This window comes from Ambystoma mexicanum, chromosome 3q, assembly GCF_040938575.1.
Source record: "Ambystoma mexicanum isolate Mex_15411 chromosome 3q, UKY_AmexF1_1, whole genome shotgun sequence".
Classification (NCBI taxonomy): domain Eukaryota; kingdom Metazoa; phylum Chordata; class Amphibia; order Caudata; family Ambystomatidae; genus Ambystoma; species Ambystoma mexicanum.
In genome coordinates, this window is record NC_090926.1 from 1039239858 (window position 1) to 1039258383 (window position 18526).

The 18526-nt window shown below is 43.3% G+C and overlaps 1 protein-coding gene across 1 annotated transcript in view; it reads left to right on the forward strand.

The window, feature by feature from the left end:
* The window catches only part of TIMP2 (TIMP metallopeptidase inhibitor 2), a 158795-nt gene that overhangs the window by 126900 nt on the left and 13369 nt on the right, over window positions 1-18526 (forward strand). The window lies entirely within an intron of this gene.

Here is an 18526-nt window from a genome sequence, read left to right on the forward strand (position 1 = left end):
GCTGGGAAGCTTTCCAAACCATATGTAAACTTAGGGATACCTTACCTAAGTAGAATTTCAAAACCGGAAGTAAGGAAAATGTACCATATTTCCTATCTACTTTACATATTTGAGTAGCTGAAATAGTTGCTTTTTGTTTTTAAAAGTTTCTATAAGAATCTTTAGAGGAATGGGAAACAATCGGTTAGGCCAGATATATTATACTATCTCTGAACAGTAATTTGGATTTATTTATAAACCAAGAATAGGTATTCTTCTTTTTCCGTTGCAAAATATTTTAAACCACAGTTTTCTGGGGGTTAATCCTTAACTTATTTTCACTAATAAAATGAGTTAAAGCATCAATTAATCTCTGCAGACCAACTGGGGTACAATCGAATAAAACAAAGTCATTGGCATAGACTATCTGTGAAATACAGAGCTGCCCAATTTTGGGTGGAATGAAGGAGGCATTAGATAAGCATCCTCTGACATCCATCACATATAGATCAAAAAGGCAGGGAGCCAAAAGGCATCCCTGTCAAAGCCCATTGCAAGTTGGAATTAATTCAGACATAGCTCCTTCGTTATTTAGTCACACTTGGAAAAAGGTTCCTTCATGTAGATGAATAAGGATGCTCAGCAGACCTGTGTGGAGTCCAGGGTTGTCTAATTTAGCCCACAAAATAGCCCGATCAACCAGATCAAAGGTCATAGATAAGTCCATCGAAGTAGCACATATGGGTAAGGGGTCTTCCCTCAAGGCCAAGGTGTGAATACAGGACATTAAAAAAAACACAATCTGTACCAATCAGTTTTCTGAAACCAGTTTAAAACATATGTACATTTTTTGAGAATCACTATTCCTCCATTTTCTACAGGATCAAAGAAGCAAACCTTTTGGAATCAGCGTCCAGGAGTGTAATGTGTCGATAATTTAATGGAGTTTGCCCCCCTTTTTGTAAATAGAGAGAACATGTGCTGTTTTCCATGAAGGCGGAGAGGGCATGGTGGCCATAATGTCATTGAACAAGATATATAAAATACGAGCCCAAAGTTTGGCATTGTTTGGAAAGATTGTGTTGGCTAGATGGTTAGGTCCTCCCACCAGAGAGGGACTTGCCTAAATAATATATATTTCAATGTCATCTATGGGACATTCCAGGGTTCAGTCATTCACAGCAACTGCATAGCCTGCCAAATTAAGCCCCCCAACCCCCTATCCAAAGAGCTCTGTAAAGTGGGAGGTCCAGATGTCTTCAGAAACCAGATTTCCTTGGGCTACCATCTGGCTTAATTATAAACCATTTATCAAAGACCAAAAATGTTTGCCATTATACTTGTTCAGTGCAGCCAACATGTCCTGTCCATCCTGTTTGTAAAGCCTATCTGGATACATTTTCAATTGTTTTTTTCAGATTTAGCTTCACAGTTTTTGTCCTAGAGATTATCTCGTCCATTGCTAAAGAAGACCTTTTTAACTGATGTGTAGTCTGATGAGTAGATCTATTGAGGATACGAACTTGAGCATCACATTTGTGTATATGATGTTTCTTAGGCAATTTCCACTGATGACCCTTGTTCAAAGACTGTACTGCTAACTCAAGATTTTGATTAAAGGACACACAGAGCATATCAATCGCTTAGATTCGTGAGGACAGTTCCTGAAATCTTGCACCATCATCATGTTAAATCTCTTGATGTTTCCCTCATGCCAACTAAGTCTGTTACAGTTCATGTTTACTGATAAAGCATTCAGATTTCTTGGCAGAGGATAAACCAGATCGTTCCAAGCAAATCTCGAGACTAATAGTCTATGATCACTGGAATGATTAGAAACAATTTCAAATTTGGTACATACATCCAGTATGGCTCTAGTTAAGAAAACCTAATCAATAGTGGATGAACAGTTCCTCCCAAGCCAGGTTGGGTTAGACTTTACCCTCCAGCAACTCATTTAACATGTTAAGCCTCCAGCCCTCCAACGTTCTATGGAATTCAATTCCTTGAGGGACTTTCCTCCGGGCCTCAGACGCCCCCTCTACTAAATAATAATCTAAATCTAATAGCCGTGTACCATCACAGTCAGTGTTGAAATCCCCACCAACAATAATCTGTCCACCAGGATAGGAGATAAACCAGTCTTCAAGCAGTACATGCAGTGTATCCATGGTCTGGTTTATGTCCATAAGTGTACTCCAGTAAATGTTTAACAATAAGATGTGTCTAAACACTCCTTCATTACCATTAGTAATAGCACCGGCTAACATCTCCTTAGAAAGTATCAATTGTCTGGAAATTATATATCTCATCTGTAAGGTACTCATATTGGTAACAGTAAAGACAGACACACGTCATGAAATGAAAATAAGGCAGTTCTTGTGGCATCTTGTCAAATCAAAAGGGGCCTATACTAAAAAATAACTATTGCCAAACCTTACAACGACATACAAAAGTGCGTGGGATAGAATTCATAAGAAAGAAAGACATTTTCACAAATAATAGGTCAGGATGTGGTAGTCGGGGTCCCCCGCCCCACGTTTTGAGCATGGGACAAGGTGGGACCCTTGAGCACAGCACACTTCTAGAGCTTTCCCCAGCACGAGACGACACTTCCATTCTTAGCTATCAGGAGCCTCGATGGCCAAGTCTTTTTTTACTTAAAAGTCTCTTGCCTTCGAGGGTTGGAAAATAACAAACCAAAAGGTTCCTTTCATTCGGTAGTTAGGGTGATATTGGCTCACTCCTGGGTACCCCTCTTCCGGGCGCAGACCCCTCTCGATTCTCAGCCTCCCTCGGTCGGGTTCACTACAGCTCTCAACACACTTCCTTCTGTGGCATTCATGAATCTTAATGTCTTTTAAAACAGTTCAAGGTGGACAAAACAAACTTTCCATTTCCAGGAGAACCATAACACCACCATAAAAGGCGATAAATTGTTGGATACCAATATTTGCCTGTTTCAAATGAACAGGTACTCATTCCACTTGGGATGACCAGCAATGCACCACAGAAAACCTAGCCCCTCGAAAATATCAAGCCTTATAAAGGAGAGCTGTCGATAATAAAAAGAGGTAGCTTTTTCGTCCTCTTTGATAAAACATCATTGATGATTTATCAATGTTCATTCCCTTGCGACAGGCTTGCAGAAGCGTCTCAGGAGGATGGCTCAGGGGCAACGTGCTCGCCTTGGAAGCAAGATGACGGAGAGCACCACAGGTTCGATCCCCGGGTCCGCTCTTAGAAACCTCTGGATATTAAGCGCATTATAAATAACCTATCATATCATATCATAAAGCCTGCTTAGCTATTATGCAGCTTTTGAAAGGTAGGTGTGTACTATCCATTAAGAAACACAGGATCAGCCTAGCTGCCGTGTGCCGTAGACGTGTCCTACACATTAAGACAATATCATCAGCATAAAAGAAACTGCTTGCAGGATGTTGCTGCGAGGGTCAGAGGATGATCTTCAAGCCCATCCAAAAATAAATCAACTAATATCAGGATTACCACAGAACACTGACGTTTTCCTTCTTGTTTGAAAAAGGTTTTGGAAAATTCACCGCCCAATGGTCACTCCATTAAGATACTCGGCCATTCCGAATTGTCCTCCAAGTGAACCCTGTCGGGAACCATCGACAAGTCCATAAAGGCCAAGAATAAATTCCCCATTTGCCTCACAGTATCATTCAATGATTTGGGGAATATTTGGGCATTGCTCAGTGGTACCAATAGCCAGACAAAACAGAAGCTGACAATCAGACAAGATGTTGCTTTCCTGCTCCCAGTTAAAAAGGTGTGTGTACATAAATATGCAGAATATCTTCAAAAAGATTACACTTACCGATATTGGTCTGTAACAAGTGAGACTTGATCTTAAGCTCTTTTTGTAGATAGTAACAATAGAACAGGCATGCCAAGTAGCAGGACAAATCCTGCTTACCAGGGCAGAACAGGGACCATTTAATAACAACATGGGCTCACAGAGGTCCCGAGTGGACTTGTACAAGTATTTCAATTCTGCAATCTGTTCTAACAAACGTAGTTGAGGAGTTCGTCCCCTGAACACTTAAGGCAATGATAAATCACTGACTAGTGTCAAGCCAATATTAAGACTCAGGGCGTCACTATGAGTTTGACAATAGTGGCAGATTCGTCTGTATTTGCTAGATACCGTCGGGTTGACCTTCCACCATATTCTGAAATACTTCAGGTGACATTCCTGGCAAACTAAGAGTCTGCCTATTCTTACCTCCACTTAAGAAGTTGAGGAAAAAACGACAAAGTTGGTAATAATGTGCAGTAATATGTGCTCAGATTTTTAGTATACAACACCCAAATACATGTAACCTTTCATGCTTTCTCTCCCCTATCAGTATAGGAGATTTGATTGGCCCCTTCAGAGTTTTTCTAAAGGGTGGTTGGCTCACGCCTATAATGCTCCATTTGCCTCACAAGGATCTGGCATTATAATATTGGGGGCAAAAATGATGCCCTTTACAACGAAGTTGAGGTTAAAGATCCAGAGGGACATTACCTTATTTTATATGGTTTAATACAATTTCATAAATTGACATTGTTAAATGCACATGGCATTGTAGACCAGATTTTCTATTTTGTAAATCTCTCTTCACAATGTGCTCAGTATTTTCCATACATTAATATAATGTGAGATGACTGTAATGTAATACTGCCCTCTTTGAAAGATAAACACCCCTCTTCAAATTCCCAATGTTCAACTTGCTAACACAACAACACAGGCAACTAATGCATCCCTGTCCACAAATTCTGGATTTGGCAGCTTAGCGCCTGAAATCGTAGAGTTTGGCCACTTAAAACTTCCAAGCAGATTTATTGAAATTATAAGGAAAGCCAGAAACCCAAACACAAGACATTGCCACTCCAACAAATGGAAGCGTTTTGTCATTTGGTGTAAAACAAAGCAGATTGACCCCCATGAACGGCACGCCAACAGTTATTGTAATACACCTATTACATTTATTGATTTCAGGGTTGGTGTACAACTCTACCAAGGTACATCTCGCAGAACTAGCGGCCCTTTCTACCACCCAACAAAAGATATCCGGGGGGAAAGTACTAGTTGTTAAGGCATTTATGGAAGGGGTTAAATGCATACAACCCCCACAGTGGCTCATTCACCACCAGGTTGGGACCATAATACAGGCCTTCAGAGACTCACGGGAGCACCTTTCAAACCTATTCACAAGGCTTCCCCAAGGGATACAACTTATAAGGCGGCTTTCCTAATAGCAGTAACATCTATGAGAACAGTAAGTGAACTGCAAGTACCACTGTTACAGAAGCGTCCGTTGCCGCTTACTAACATAAGGTAGTATTAAGAACAAATCCATGGTTCTCACCCAAATATATATCAAAATTCCATGTCAACCAATCGATCAAACTACCTTGTTTCTTCCACAACCCTCAGAGTAGGGGATAAAAAGCATTACACACATTAGATGTGCCCAGAGCAGTAATGTTCTATTATAGCAAGACAAAAAAATAAAGACAAGTCAGTTCTTTGTTTCATTTGCAACAGTCCGAGGGGGGATCCCGTTACTAAGGCCTCCATTTCAAGATAGATCGTCAAATGGATCCAGCTGTGCTGCACACTTGCACATAAAACACTACCATTTACTCCAAGAGCTCAGTCCACATGCAGCACCAGGGCAACCTTAGCCTTCATTGCTAATGTCCCTTTAGAAGAGATTTGTAAGTCTGCAACTTGGAATCCGGTACATACTTTTACACAACACTATTGTGTAGAGATACAAGCAAGAGCGGATTCACAAGTGGGACAATCAATTCTTAGACAACTATTTTCTTCTGTTTCTACTTCCCACCCTCCACTGTTTCAGGTACTGCTTGCTAATCTATGCATAGCATGTGAATGCAAACAGATCAGATTCGCAAGCTCCAGAAGACACATATTATTCAAACCTTTTCATACTGAGCCTTCTTCCCCCTTGAGTAAAAAAAATGTTTCTGGACCCCTCCACCTAGGGGTTGACCCCTGGCAGGTCACCCAAAGGATGTCCGGGGGGCACGCTCTTTAAAATATAAGCAGATTTTCTACTACTTTTATTTTCTATTAAAAGAAGTCACCTTACTCCTTTTTTTATATTAAAAACAGTCATCTTAATCCCTTTTTAAATAGTCTTGCCCCCCTCACCTGGATGTCCTTCGGGCAGCCCTAGTGGGGACAGTCCCCCCCCCGTTTGAAGAGCTCGGTTTTAGTATCACATGCGCCCACCTGGCCTTGCCGCAACAGAGAAGTGGAGCAGTGTTTTTTTAATGAAAACATTACTCAGTTACAGTACAAATCATATACACAGGGTAGGAAAAACAAACCATCGGAGGTCGTCAAAGTGTGAAGGATTGTGGGCCTGTGTGCACCTAGGATAGGGATAGTCTTACAGGAACGCCACTATCGACACCCAGTTTTACGAAAAAGAAAGTGTAATATTCCGATCCAACCACTGGATGGCAGACTATACATTGGATATGGCTCTAAGCAGATACAAGCTACAGAAAGACGATTACTGGGTAAGTAATATTTGTCTTATTGCTGTAATCAGGCCAGTACCCTGGCCTTGTTAAGACGTGATGGGACCCCTCTTAGCCTGGGCTGCAAGACCTACCAGGGAGAAATCCAAAAGCAGTCAGACCCAGACAAGGACAGTGGCAGTTGAGAGGGCCCCAATTCATGCCCCCCTTAGTGCCAGATTGTTACTGTGCAGTACCCTTTTGTCTCACGCCATGCCTCCAAAGCAAGATGCTAGCCAGATTCTTTCTCTTTTTCCTAGAACCAGAATATCAGAACTGTGCAACAGCAACAACTGACAACGAAGGAACAACGCTCTAGCGCCACATGCATTGCGACACAGAAGAATGGGAGCCAAACAAGAGCAACTTTCCAGCATCCCAGGCTGACCATGTTCTGATGCCCAATGCTGATGGCTAGCAAAGGGGGCGAGAGACGCGGACAGGAAGTAATTGCTGCACATGAGCAGCTGCAGAACAGACCGTGCACACTCCTCAAACTCGGCAGCAAACACCACTAAGCAGCTGCAAACTCAGATGAATGCCAGGGACTAATCAAAGGGGCACAGACCCTTTCACAAACTCTACTTACCTTAAAGGGACCCAAGCCAAGGCCCCCTAACACGAACATGGACATTGTACTATCTGGGCCTCAATCAGTATTCTGCAGCAGGCCTGCATGGGGAAAAAGAGCAGGGCTTAGACTACTACTTAACATCTTTGCTGTTTGTAATACCTCCCGGGTGCGGAAGATAGGGCCAGCTTAGTCAGAGAAAGTGGTCCAATGCAGGAGGACGAGGAGCATAAAAAGGGCAACATGAAGCCAGAAGGTGTGGGTAGTTTGGGTGTGAGCAGAGGAGCAGATAGAGGCAGAACAAGAGGCCAGTGGGAGGATAGATGTAGTACAGAGTATAGAGGCCATTTCTGGAGCAGACGAGGTATTGGTTAGTGAGTGCAAGTGGTAGTATGTGGTGAGTGTGTTTGAAAGAGTAACGAGAGTGGCTGGGAGAGTAAGGAGTGAATGTGAAGTGCATGTCGAATGGAGTGGTACTAGTAGTGTGGCGGAAGGAGTAACAGTGTGAATGAGGCAGTTGTAGTGGAGGAGGGAATAGTTAGGCACAATCCAATACCCCTTTAGATTACTAGCCACTGGATAGAGTAGTGTAGAGGAAGAGCTAAAATCCCCTACCAGAAGCTCCGCCCCCATATTGTCTATATGTTGGGAACCGGAAATTGCGACACGTGCAGTACTAGTGAGAATGCCTGTACCGCAAAGAATTCTTGAAACAAGGTATCCATTGAGAAAACCCTGTATGCATTCACAAAGAAATTATGGTCTTCTGGACAAGGTGCCGGAAGAAGTGTGAAGATTAACGTGAAAAACGACTGGTGACGTCATAAGAAGCAGAACTGACGTACCCTGAAAAGATGCACAAGACAAAAGAACATTAACATTCTATACGATCTGAAGAGGAGGTGTCAAAGATAAGCAACATTTCGGGATCGAAATAAAGATGCTCATGCGAAGAAACACTGGAGAAAATGCAAAGTCATTTTACACTTGTACAGATGCTGTAACGCAAGTAGACGAAATAATCCTGAGGTTAGCTACGTCGTGAATAGATTGAATAGACTGCGGCAATGCATCAATGTATATACATAGGAATGTATATACATTGGTGCATTGTATGTTCCACAATGCACTTTAGCAAGACTTAAACCCTGTGAATGGAAGGGGTTTCAGTGTGGTGCAGTTGGAAAGTAGATAATGGCGAAGGAGAATTCAAGAAAGGCTGGCTGGCACAGCACCAAGAGTCGAGGTCCTGTGAGCTTGGATGTCTGTAAAGTAGTTACATGAACATGAGAAACAAACAAACTGTTTGAGGTGGGATGAAAAAACACTGAAGGAGTCAGGAGTTCATCATTTAATAGTATTATATGCAGCAAAGAGCTCGAAAATTGGGTCTCCAGTCACATGGTCAGATGAAAATAGACTTTGGGTCGAGTTACACGGAAACCAGAAGATAAGACCATGCCACACTCCCTTTTATTCTCAGACACAGAGAGCTTCTACAAGGCCAAGGTCAAAGCCTTAATTGAATGGCATACCGCAAGAGTGATGATGGATGTTGGGCTATTTGGGGTAACCAGCCTGCGTAATGCATGCGTGTGGAATATTCCAGAAGGTTACAGGCGTGCCAACCATTTGTAGCGGGCCACATAACAAAGAGCCCTATAGTTTGTGTAACCAATGATCACTTGGTGCCGAAAATGCCTTTAAAAGGATCTGCTGGGATTTCCTCCCTGGAGTGATGGATGGGAAGGATCTGCTGGGATTTCCTCCCTGGAGTGATGGATAGGAAGGATCCACTGGGATTTCATCTCTGGGGTGCTGGATAGGAAGGATCTGCTGGGATTTCATCTCTGGGGTGATGGATAGGAAGGGTCTTCTGGGATTTCACCTCTGGGGTGATGGATAGGAAGGGTCTGCTGGGATTTCCTCTCTGGGGTGATGGATAGAAAGGGTCTGCTGGGATTTCATCTCTGGGCTGATGGATAGGAAGGATCTGCTGCGATTCCATCTCTGGGGTGATGGATAGGAAGGATCTGCTGAGATTTCATCTCTGGGGTGATGGATAGAAAGGGTCTGCTGGGATTTCATCTATGGGGTGATAGATAGGAAGGGTCTGCTGGGATTTTATCTCTGGGCTGATGGATAGGAAAGGGGATTGTTTCAACTTTTGTTCAAGGCCTTATATAGAACACCCAGGCAGCCATTATCCGTAATGTTTGGGTATCATGATCTTTTAAACTTTACTCAGGGACAAGGTAGAGATGCCTGCTTTTACCCCTCTTCTGCACGTTGTCTATTAAGCCCATGGCCATGATGCGTAGACAGTGTAAATTATTGAAAGACATTAACTTGGGGGAATCGAGTACAGAGTCTATCTTTACGCTGATGATGTCCTGATATATCTTTAATAGCAAGAACAATCCATTCCACTCCTACTTGATATAGTACATATGCATGCTATCAACTTTAGATCAATTACTCAAAATCAGAGTTGTTGCCATTGGGTTCTGCTCAAGAAGGGAAAAACATGTAGAAGGGGTATTTCCATGTTTCGAATCAAAACATTTTATATTTAGATGTTTGTATATCCTATAAATTACATACATTTTATTCTTGAAAGATGATCTGACAAGATGGGCTGTCCTTCAACTATCCATTACGGAACAATTAATAATTAGTACTAGAGGCATCAAAAGAGTATAAAGTCCTGCCTTTGAATCCGGAGGGTGACAGATGAAAAAATGCACTAGATGCCAAGACACCAACAATTGCACAGGAGCACTTTCCAACATGTTTCCATGATGCCTTTTCCCACAATACATGCTAGTATATAAAAACATAGGAGTGGACGACGAGTGACAGTCCTGCAGTCCTGCCGGAGTGCTTTGCGAGTCTGTTGCTCATTTCTACTGAGTGCTGCTGTGTGGGAGGATCCATACAAATACCCCATCCACCCGCGGAGCGGACACGGAGTGGACGACGAGTGGCAGTCCTGCAGTCATGACTGTCAGGGCTGCCAGGGCAAACAGAGAAATGAGAGATAATGACCCCAGTGACGCCTCTAGAGAAGAAGAGGATGGTCGGCGTCTAAGAAGTGCGAAATTTTGTCAGAAACCTGGCCAAAAACAGCTGCCAATCTCTTCAAAAGAACAGCCGGTGACTACTCCTTGCAGGTCAAATATGTGCACAAGCATGGAGCCTCGGAATTTAAAAGAACCCGTCGTACTGGTTCAAACGGAAGTTTACCAACAGACAATGTGTGAAAAACCGGCGCTTGTAGCCAAAATTATTAAATATAAAAACCATCAGCCTCCTGCTACAATTGAAGATTTCATCAAGGAAAGTTCCCAACACCAACACCATCAATGCCAAACTTTACCTGCTGGGGTGTCCGCTTTGGCGAATGTCCTGGAGCTGGATCCGGCCCTGGCCCCAGCGTGTCCTGACGCCGCCCCCTGCCTGCGCGGCAGCTGCAGTAGCGCCGGACCCCACGGCAGCGGCTCTCGAAGGAGGGCGGCTGCCTGTGTGGGAAGGTGGGGAGGGGTTGGCGTGGTGGGACAGGGAGGTTGAGGAGGCCGACGAGGACGAAAACGCTGGCCCAGGAGCTAGGACGACTGATTCCCTCCAGTTCTCCCCCCTCGGGGGGCCGGCAGGTACTCCCCGCCCCAAGTCGGCGCCTCTCGGAGGAGGGCTTCCGTCAGTGGGTGTTGCAGAGGGGCAGAGGAGGGACGAGGAGAGAGTGAAGACGGGCGGCGGAGAGAAAATGATGGAGGAGGGCGCAGGCCCGTGTGAGAGTGGGGTCGGGGAGCTCCAACAGAAACCGTTCATGCCTCTGCCACCGCAGCCCACCCTGTCAGGGCAGGTACAGGTGGTGGCGCTATTCCATGCACAAGCGGAGGAAAATGCAGAAATTAAAGCTGCCCAAGATCAAAATGAAATGACCGAAACCATCAAGCATATGGGAAATAACACAAACACAAAGAAAAGACAGAGAACAATGTCCATGACAAAGAAGGTATATAAGAGCCGCAATACCCTGAACGACAAGAAGGGTCTCAGAGCAAAAAAATCGATGCAAAAGCCCAAACCAATGCAAAACATACCCCAAACAACGCCGGTTAAAGACAAAGAAAATCAGTCTAAGCGAGGGGAGGGAGGGGCACTCAAAAATTCTATAAAGGACTATTTTCTGGCTCATGGAAGACAAAGACCAGTAAATGGGCTCCATCCCATGTCTACCTGTGGCCAAACTGCGAAGACTGGAATACAATGCCAGTGAAAAACCGGCCTTAAAAAAAGGCGCAGCCCTGGATGTGAGAAATGAGACACTAAATCAACCAAACGAAGAAGAGCGGGTAGACATGGAGACATCCAATTTGACATCGCCTCCAAGGAGATCACAAAAACTGTCAGAACGACAGCTAAATATGTCGCCACCAAACAAATTCAGCAAGCGTGACGACAAGGTAAATTCAGATAAAGATTGCGCAACAGTGAAGGAGGTAGCAGTCACTCAAAGCGAAAAAAAACAACCCTCAGAAAAAGAGCCACACTATGGATGAAACGGATGCCTCCAGTGGCCCACCAATAGAAACATACGAGGGACTCCCCCAACTCCCGATATACTATCACCAATGGGGGCAGCTGCCTCACACTCAGAAAAAGATAAAAAAGAGATTACTGATGAAGCGCATAGAACACTGAAAAAAACATCTCAGCAGGAAGAGTTAAAGCCAACAGAGCGGCCAATGTCTACACGACGGGCGAGTATGTCAACGGAGAAGTTATCCCCGACAGACATAAACGAACTTAACCAAGATCTGGCCTTGAGACCTCGACACAATCTAAACCAGAATATGTGGGGTAATGATAGCCATACCCCCTCACAGACAGTAACAAAAATCGAAGAGTATCATTGGAAACAGCAAGGCCTTCACGAAGCCAATGGGCAAACACGACAACAACGTCAAATGACTTACCAACAAGGAGAGTCTCCACACAACAACAATTGGCTAGCCCGGCGGACCTCTCAAACAAAACAAAAAAAATAGACCTATCATCTATCATGTCATCAGTAAATATAGCGCTATCACCATTTATGAAGCTGTATGAAACCATTGCAGAATCATTGAAAAATCATACAAGTATACAAGCGATGATTCACAGTAAAGTTATCTTCTTAGAAGCCTACGTTATGGCCTTGGAAGCAAGGAAAACAAACATCTTGGATGCAAATGAGGACGTATTTGCTCCACGTAAACAAGTGAACCACCAAGATAAAGAGCAAACTGTGGTGGGAAAAACAATTGGGACCCAAACCATCGCAACTATTGATCTAACAACAAACAAATTACCAAATAAGGAAACAAATAAAAGGGCGAAGACAAAACCACTACCGGGTCAAACTAACATAAACTTGAAACCAAGAAAAATAACTTCACCTAGATCAAACAAAACTGGAGCTCAAACTGCAGAAGGTATCTTTCAATTCTTCACACGTTCAGTAACTCAAAAATACACATCACAAATGGGAGACAGCGTAGTAAACTTACAACAAACAAAGAACCAAGAAATGTCGGAAAAAGGCAACACCAGCTTATCGCCAACAACAATTGACTTTATCAAAAACAAAGAACTGATAAACCTGAGCCAAAATTTGACAGAACAGGCCCCGATGACCTCAAAGCTGGACAGACTCAGTGATTCAACAAACTCACAAACTAGCGGGGAAAAGAGTAAATCAGAATCACTACAGAGTAAGGAGGAAGAGACCTGTGAGAATGCAGCAACAGAAACTAGGGCAAAGGAGAAAAGTCAAAACAAAATGGACACTCGGTCGCGAGAAACAGCAAGACAGATAAGTTTAAAACTTATGATGAAAGAAACGAATAGAGAAAGAGAAAGGGCGAGATCAAGAACCAGCGGACTCCCAGATATCGAGAGAAAGGGCAAAATCGCACTTACTCAAAACAGATGGATTGTGAAAACGATAAACCAGACAGGAGACCCCAAAATAGTTGGGAGGATCAACGAAGAAACAGAAAAAGCTACAGAAGTGAAACACTAGCTCGGCCTCGCACTAAATCTAGGAATGCTAAAATCAGGAATAATGACAAATATCAATCCTGCTCCCCAAGGGACCCTGAGGAAACGGTCTTTCGCTATAGATCCAAGACGCAAAAGTATAAGCAAAAATCGAGAAAAGTGGACAAAGCGAAATGGCGAATAAAGTTGATACAAGTGGAAGAAAACAGAGACAAGATAATATTGAACCGCAATTCTGTGTTAAAACTCTTCAAGTATATCCAAAAGCTGAAACATATTAAATCAGAAGACTTGCTAGTGGTACAGCCTAGCCACGTAGACACCAAGGCCGAAACTGTGCTGTACATAGCATCAACTACGCTAAAAAACCTTTTCTTTAACAGCAAAACGGAACTAGAAGATATGGGATTTGAGCTAAAAGTGCAAGCCGCAACAAGTACAGAAAATAACAAAAGGGATGCAGAAAGCAAAGAATACAATACGTTCTGGGAAAAACAAGCAGCGAAAAATAACAAACATGATATATTAACAACTCCAAGGAAGAACAATTCTATAAATACTAAGGAAAGAGCTAAAGGACGGGAGCCCGAAAAGAGATCAGGGGGAAATCAGCCAGCCCTTAAAGAAAATAAGAACTACGATAATCCAACAAAGACAAAAGATATGAGAAAGACCAACAGAGCCAGGACAACCTCCCTAAAATCAGATCAAAATCGACAAACTGAACGCGAACTTCAAAAAAAATGTGAAACAATGAAAGGGATATGGTCCTGGCTGCCAAAAGCATTGAGGGATAAAAAGCAAATATAGCAATGCAGCAGAGACAATCACATTTCTCAGGAAAGACTTTGTTTGACTCACCAAAAGCAGATGATAAAAATGTGCTCGTGGAACACGAGAGGTCACAACCACATACTGACTACTAGCGACATGGACTTGGGGGCTTATGACTTAAAATGCCTCCAAGAGACTTGGCTGACTGAATCACCCTCAATGAGGGGTTTTGAACTGATCCTGGCACCGGCCAAACAAGGGCGTCTAGGAAGATTTTCTTCGGGCCTACTGATCGCCTGCAAAAACGACTGTGGGATCAAACTGGAAGAAACCCTAATTAGCAATCAAACGATATTGATGGTCAAGGCATCATGGTCCCGCCAGAAAACAAATAAAGCTGGATACGAAAAATCCACTCTAATAATAGCTAACACCTATTGGAACCCAGCTAGCACGGAGACATCCGTCTACTTAGAAAATGTAGAGGCCGCAATAGACGAGGCTCTGGCAGTCCACGTGGTAAAATACTTCCTGATTTGCGGCGACCTGAACACTACCTGTGCGGTCGTGGCAGAAACCGGAGAGAACCAAGGCCAACGCTCGACAGGTAAACAACGAGGCAAACTATGGACCAAACTGATGGAATCAAAAAACCTACACAACTTGCATAAAGTTTTCCCAGATCCAAACCGTCCGCCATTATGGGAAAGAAACGAATCTACTGCAACAATAGATTATATCTTCGTTACTGAACCCATCCTGGCAATAACCAAATCCCTCGAAATAACAAGAGTAAAAGCCAGTGATCACAATCCCCTGTCAACCATCTACATTGAATTTAACGTAACTACAAACGCGGAGGGAAATCGATTGAAACTGTCAAAAGAGTCCATTGCTGACATAGAAAACAGATTCAATACTATGTCAAAGAAAATGGGCGCAAACAAAACGGATTATATCCCCCTTTTGATGAACTACAAAAAGACGTCAACTTCAATAAAGAAAGGTGGAAATCTTCCAAGACATGTGTTTGATAAAACATTGGCGGCGGGGAAACGCTGTGATCTTCGAAAAACCCAGCGCACAGCGAAACTTACAGGAACACTAGTAGCAGTAAAAGAAGCAAAAGTGGCAACAAGACTCTACAAGTCATGGGTAAAAGGATATAGATTGATTCTTTATCCGCAAGATGCCGAAAATATTCTAAAGACCATAAGCGGAAGAAACACAAAAGAATTTTGGAGCACATTGAGATCCACCTACGACGTGCAAGAAAAATCCGGAATAAGCGAGATTGGAGAGGCAACATGGGCAAAACACTTTACAACTATGTACCAGGCGCCAACAACTCAAACAGGGGCATCTATAGAGCATAACCTGGAGCCATGGCTAAGAGTGGACGACCCAGAGGAAATTCGATCAAAGATCTCGGGCTTAAAAAACTCACGAGCCCCTGGCCCCGCCGGGATTACGAATGTGGATTTAAAAACAAACCTAAAGGAGTGGGCTAGTCTACTGAGTAAAATCTTTGAAAGATGTTCGAACCTGAAAATGATACCGTCCTCTTGGAAATCAGCTACGGTGGTACCTATTTTCAAGAAAGGAGACAAAAAGGACCCAGGAAATTATAGACCAATTGCTCTCCTCGATGTAATGGCGAAAGTGTTTGGTTCAATGCTCCTCGACCGCTTTAAGATCCAGGCGGAAAATTCACCTTGCAACGACCCCTTCCAAACAGGATTTAAAAAAAAACATGGGCACGGCGGCAAACATCTTGATGTTAAACGTGCTGAAAATATTGGAAGGGGGTACAAGAATCCTTGTTGCTTTCATTGACCTTACTCAGGCCTTTGATCGCATAGACAGGTCTAGCCTTTGGTCAAAACTGGAAGCCTGTGATTGCCCATCGGCCTTACTGAATCCGATCAAGGCCCTGTACACCGACACCAGCATGCGCATCCAACTGGATCAAAGTGGTTTATTGTCAGCACCTATTCCAACAGCACGAGGTGTGAAACAGGGCTGCCCGCTGGCTCCAGCTTTATTCCTGGCATTTATTGGTGACATAAACGAGGAAGACACTGAAACACGATCATTCCCTCCAAAAATGTGTAAAACTCCCATAACAAGACTTCTTTACGCTGATAACCTGGTCTTACTGGACCAGACGCAAATAGGATTTCAGCATCAACTAACAAAGCTACAAAAATACATGCAAAAAAACAAATTGAAATAAATGTCAAAAAAACGCAATTCCTGATATTAGAAACATCCATCAGGAAAAAAGAAAAATCGAGACTAAATCTGGAAGGAACACCAATTGAAAGAGTATCTGATTTAAAATATCTAGGAATGATCTTGGACTCTTCAAAACAGGATAAAGCGATGCAACTAGCTCTAATGACCAAAGTCAACAAAATGGCAGCCCAAGCCAGGGCCATAGACAAAAAGTTTGGCAGATACTTGCTAATCCCAGTACTAGAATTTTATAAGAAAAAGGTGATGCCAACGCTTACATATGGCGGAGACGCAATGATCAACCTGCCACCAAACATCTGGGCAAAAATGGAGGCAAAATTTTGGAGGAAAGTTCTAACGCTACCAAATTCCACCCCGATCGCATCGATCCGTCAAGAGCTCAACTTACCGTCCCTCAAAAGTACAGTGACACAGTCAACACTAATGTTGTACAGGAAATGCCGGATGGCAGAGCCTTTGTCAATATACAACCTCGTCAATCAGGAAATAGAAAGAAACACAAGTAAACGGCTTGTAAACTGGAAAGAAGAAAACATCAGAGTGTTGGAACAGATACAGGCAGATGAAGATTTACTAATAAAGAACCCAAAGAAAATACTTACAAAAATTAGAGAGCTCGACTGGATATCTACCTTGGAAACAGCAGAAAAGAACAAACTAACTACACACCTGCCACCTAATACGAAGAAAATAAATGAACTCCAAGAATACATTAAGAAGTTCCCATCAAGGAAGGGGAGAGACATGCTGCTACGTGCCCGCTTAAACTTACTGCCGACCAATGAGATCTTGGCCATTAGAGGCAAGTCGGAAACCAACTTTTGCCATTTCTGCAAAACACAAGAAAAGGAAACAATCCGTCACTTACTCTTAAAATGTGCCGCAAACCAACATATAAGAGAACAATACCTAAGGTCAATCTTCTCGGACTTCATCATCTCGGACGAAGAAATATGTTGGTTTCGTTTGATTGGAGGAGAGAAAACGCAATGGCAAATAGCTACATATAAAATACTGGAAGCCGTAAATTTCCCGAGATAGGCACATTTTTAGAGAGTCAAGTTCTTTTTTCTTCTTCTCTCTCTTCAGCACAAGAGCATGACAAAAAGTCTATTTTTGTAAAAATCTTTTTGATTAAATACAAATAAAAAAAATAATAATTAAAACAGAGGGCCTGATTCATAGAATTATTTACGTGCTGTAAAGTGACTTTGTGCATTTTTCAGAGCGCAAAACCCCACTTACTGATTCATGGATCGGACATTGCTTGTGTTTCTGCAACTTTGCGGGAGTCCGTCATGACTTTGCATGCAGTTGAGCACTTTGTGCAACACTGCATGCAAAGTGTGGGATGGGCCTATGCAAAGAAATAAATAGGAGGCGGAACATGCATATTCCCCATTCTCCCTGCAAAAGGAGGAAGACTGAGGAATAACGTGGGTGTGTTGCAGGATGGGCCACGCAAGGAAATCACGCGCCCAGGCAAGCGCAAACCTAACTGTATTCATGGATTCCGACGCGCAACTTCACATCGGGAAAAGTCACACACAAACCTCTTGATCTTAAGCCACATGATAGGGGGCGCAAAGTACAACGCGCATAGCAACCAGCGCGCACAGGTAACGTACAAATAGGAATTTAGGGGTGACGGTACGTAATTGAGGTGCCGCTTGGAGTTAGGGGGGATCGTGGGCAGATTAGCGGGTGCTGCCTTGAATTACGGTGGTTTGCACACAGATTAACTGGGCTCTGCCTTGAGTTACGCGACATGAAATGCAGATTATCGGGGTGCAGATATTGGGTTACATGGATTCATAAGCAGTTTCACCTTTGTTTGCGGGGGGCGGGCCGTAGTATTGCAGAGGCCATTGATTGTCCCGGGAGGATAGCTCAGCGCAAACGTGCTTGTCTTGGAAGCAAGACGAAATGAAGCAACAAAGGTTCGATCCCCGGGTCCGTGCTTAGAAACCTCTGGGTATTTAAGCGCGTTATAAATACGCAACTAAGACAAAAAAAATACAATTACGCAACTAAAAATAAAAAAAACAATTCCTGTAACAGCGCCTCGATGCCCGCGGGCTGTGTGAGCTCTATAAAAATGCAGAATAAATAAATAAAATGGATGGTGGGGATAAGGTAGGGGCAAAGGTTGGTATATGCCACTGGTTTCGGTTTTCATGGGGGCGTGTTATGGGCGTTCCGGGCGTAAATCAATTTTCTTTGCGGAATGGTTTACTTTGGGGTCAGAAATCCAAGAATACGCAAAATCCGCAATTACTACTTTTACGTTCTGGTAGGCGCAAAGTTGTTTTACGTGCAAAGTACTTTGCA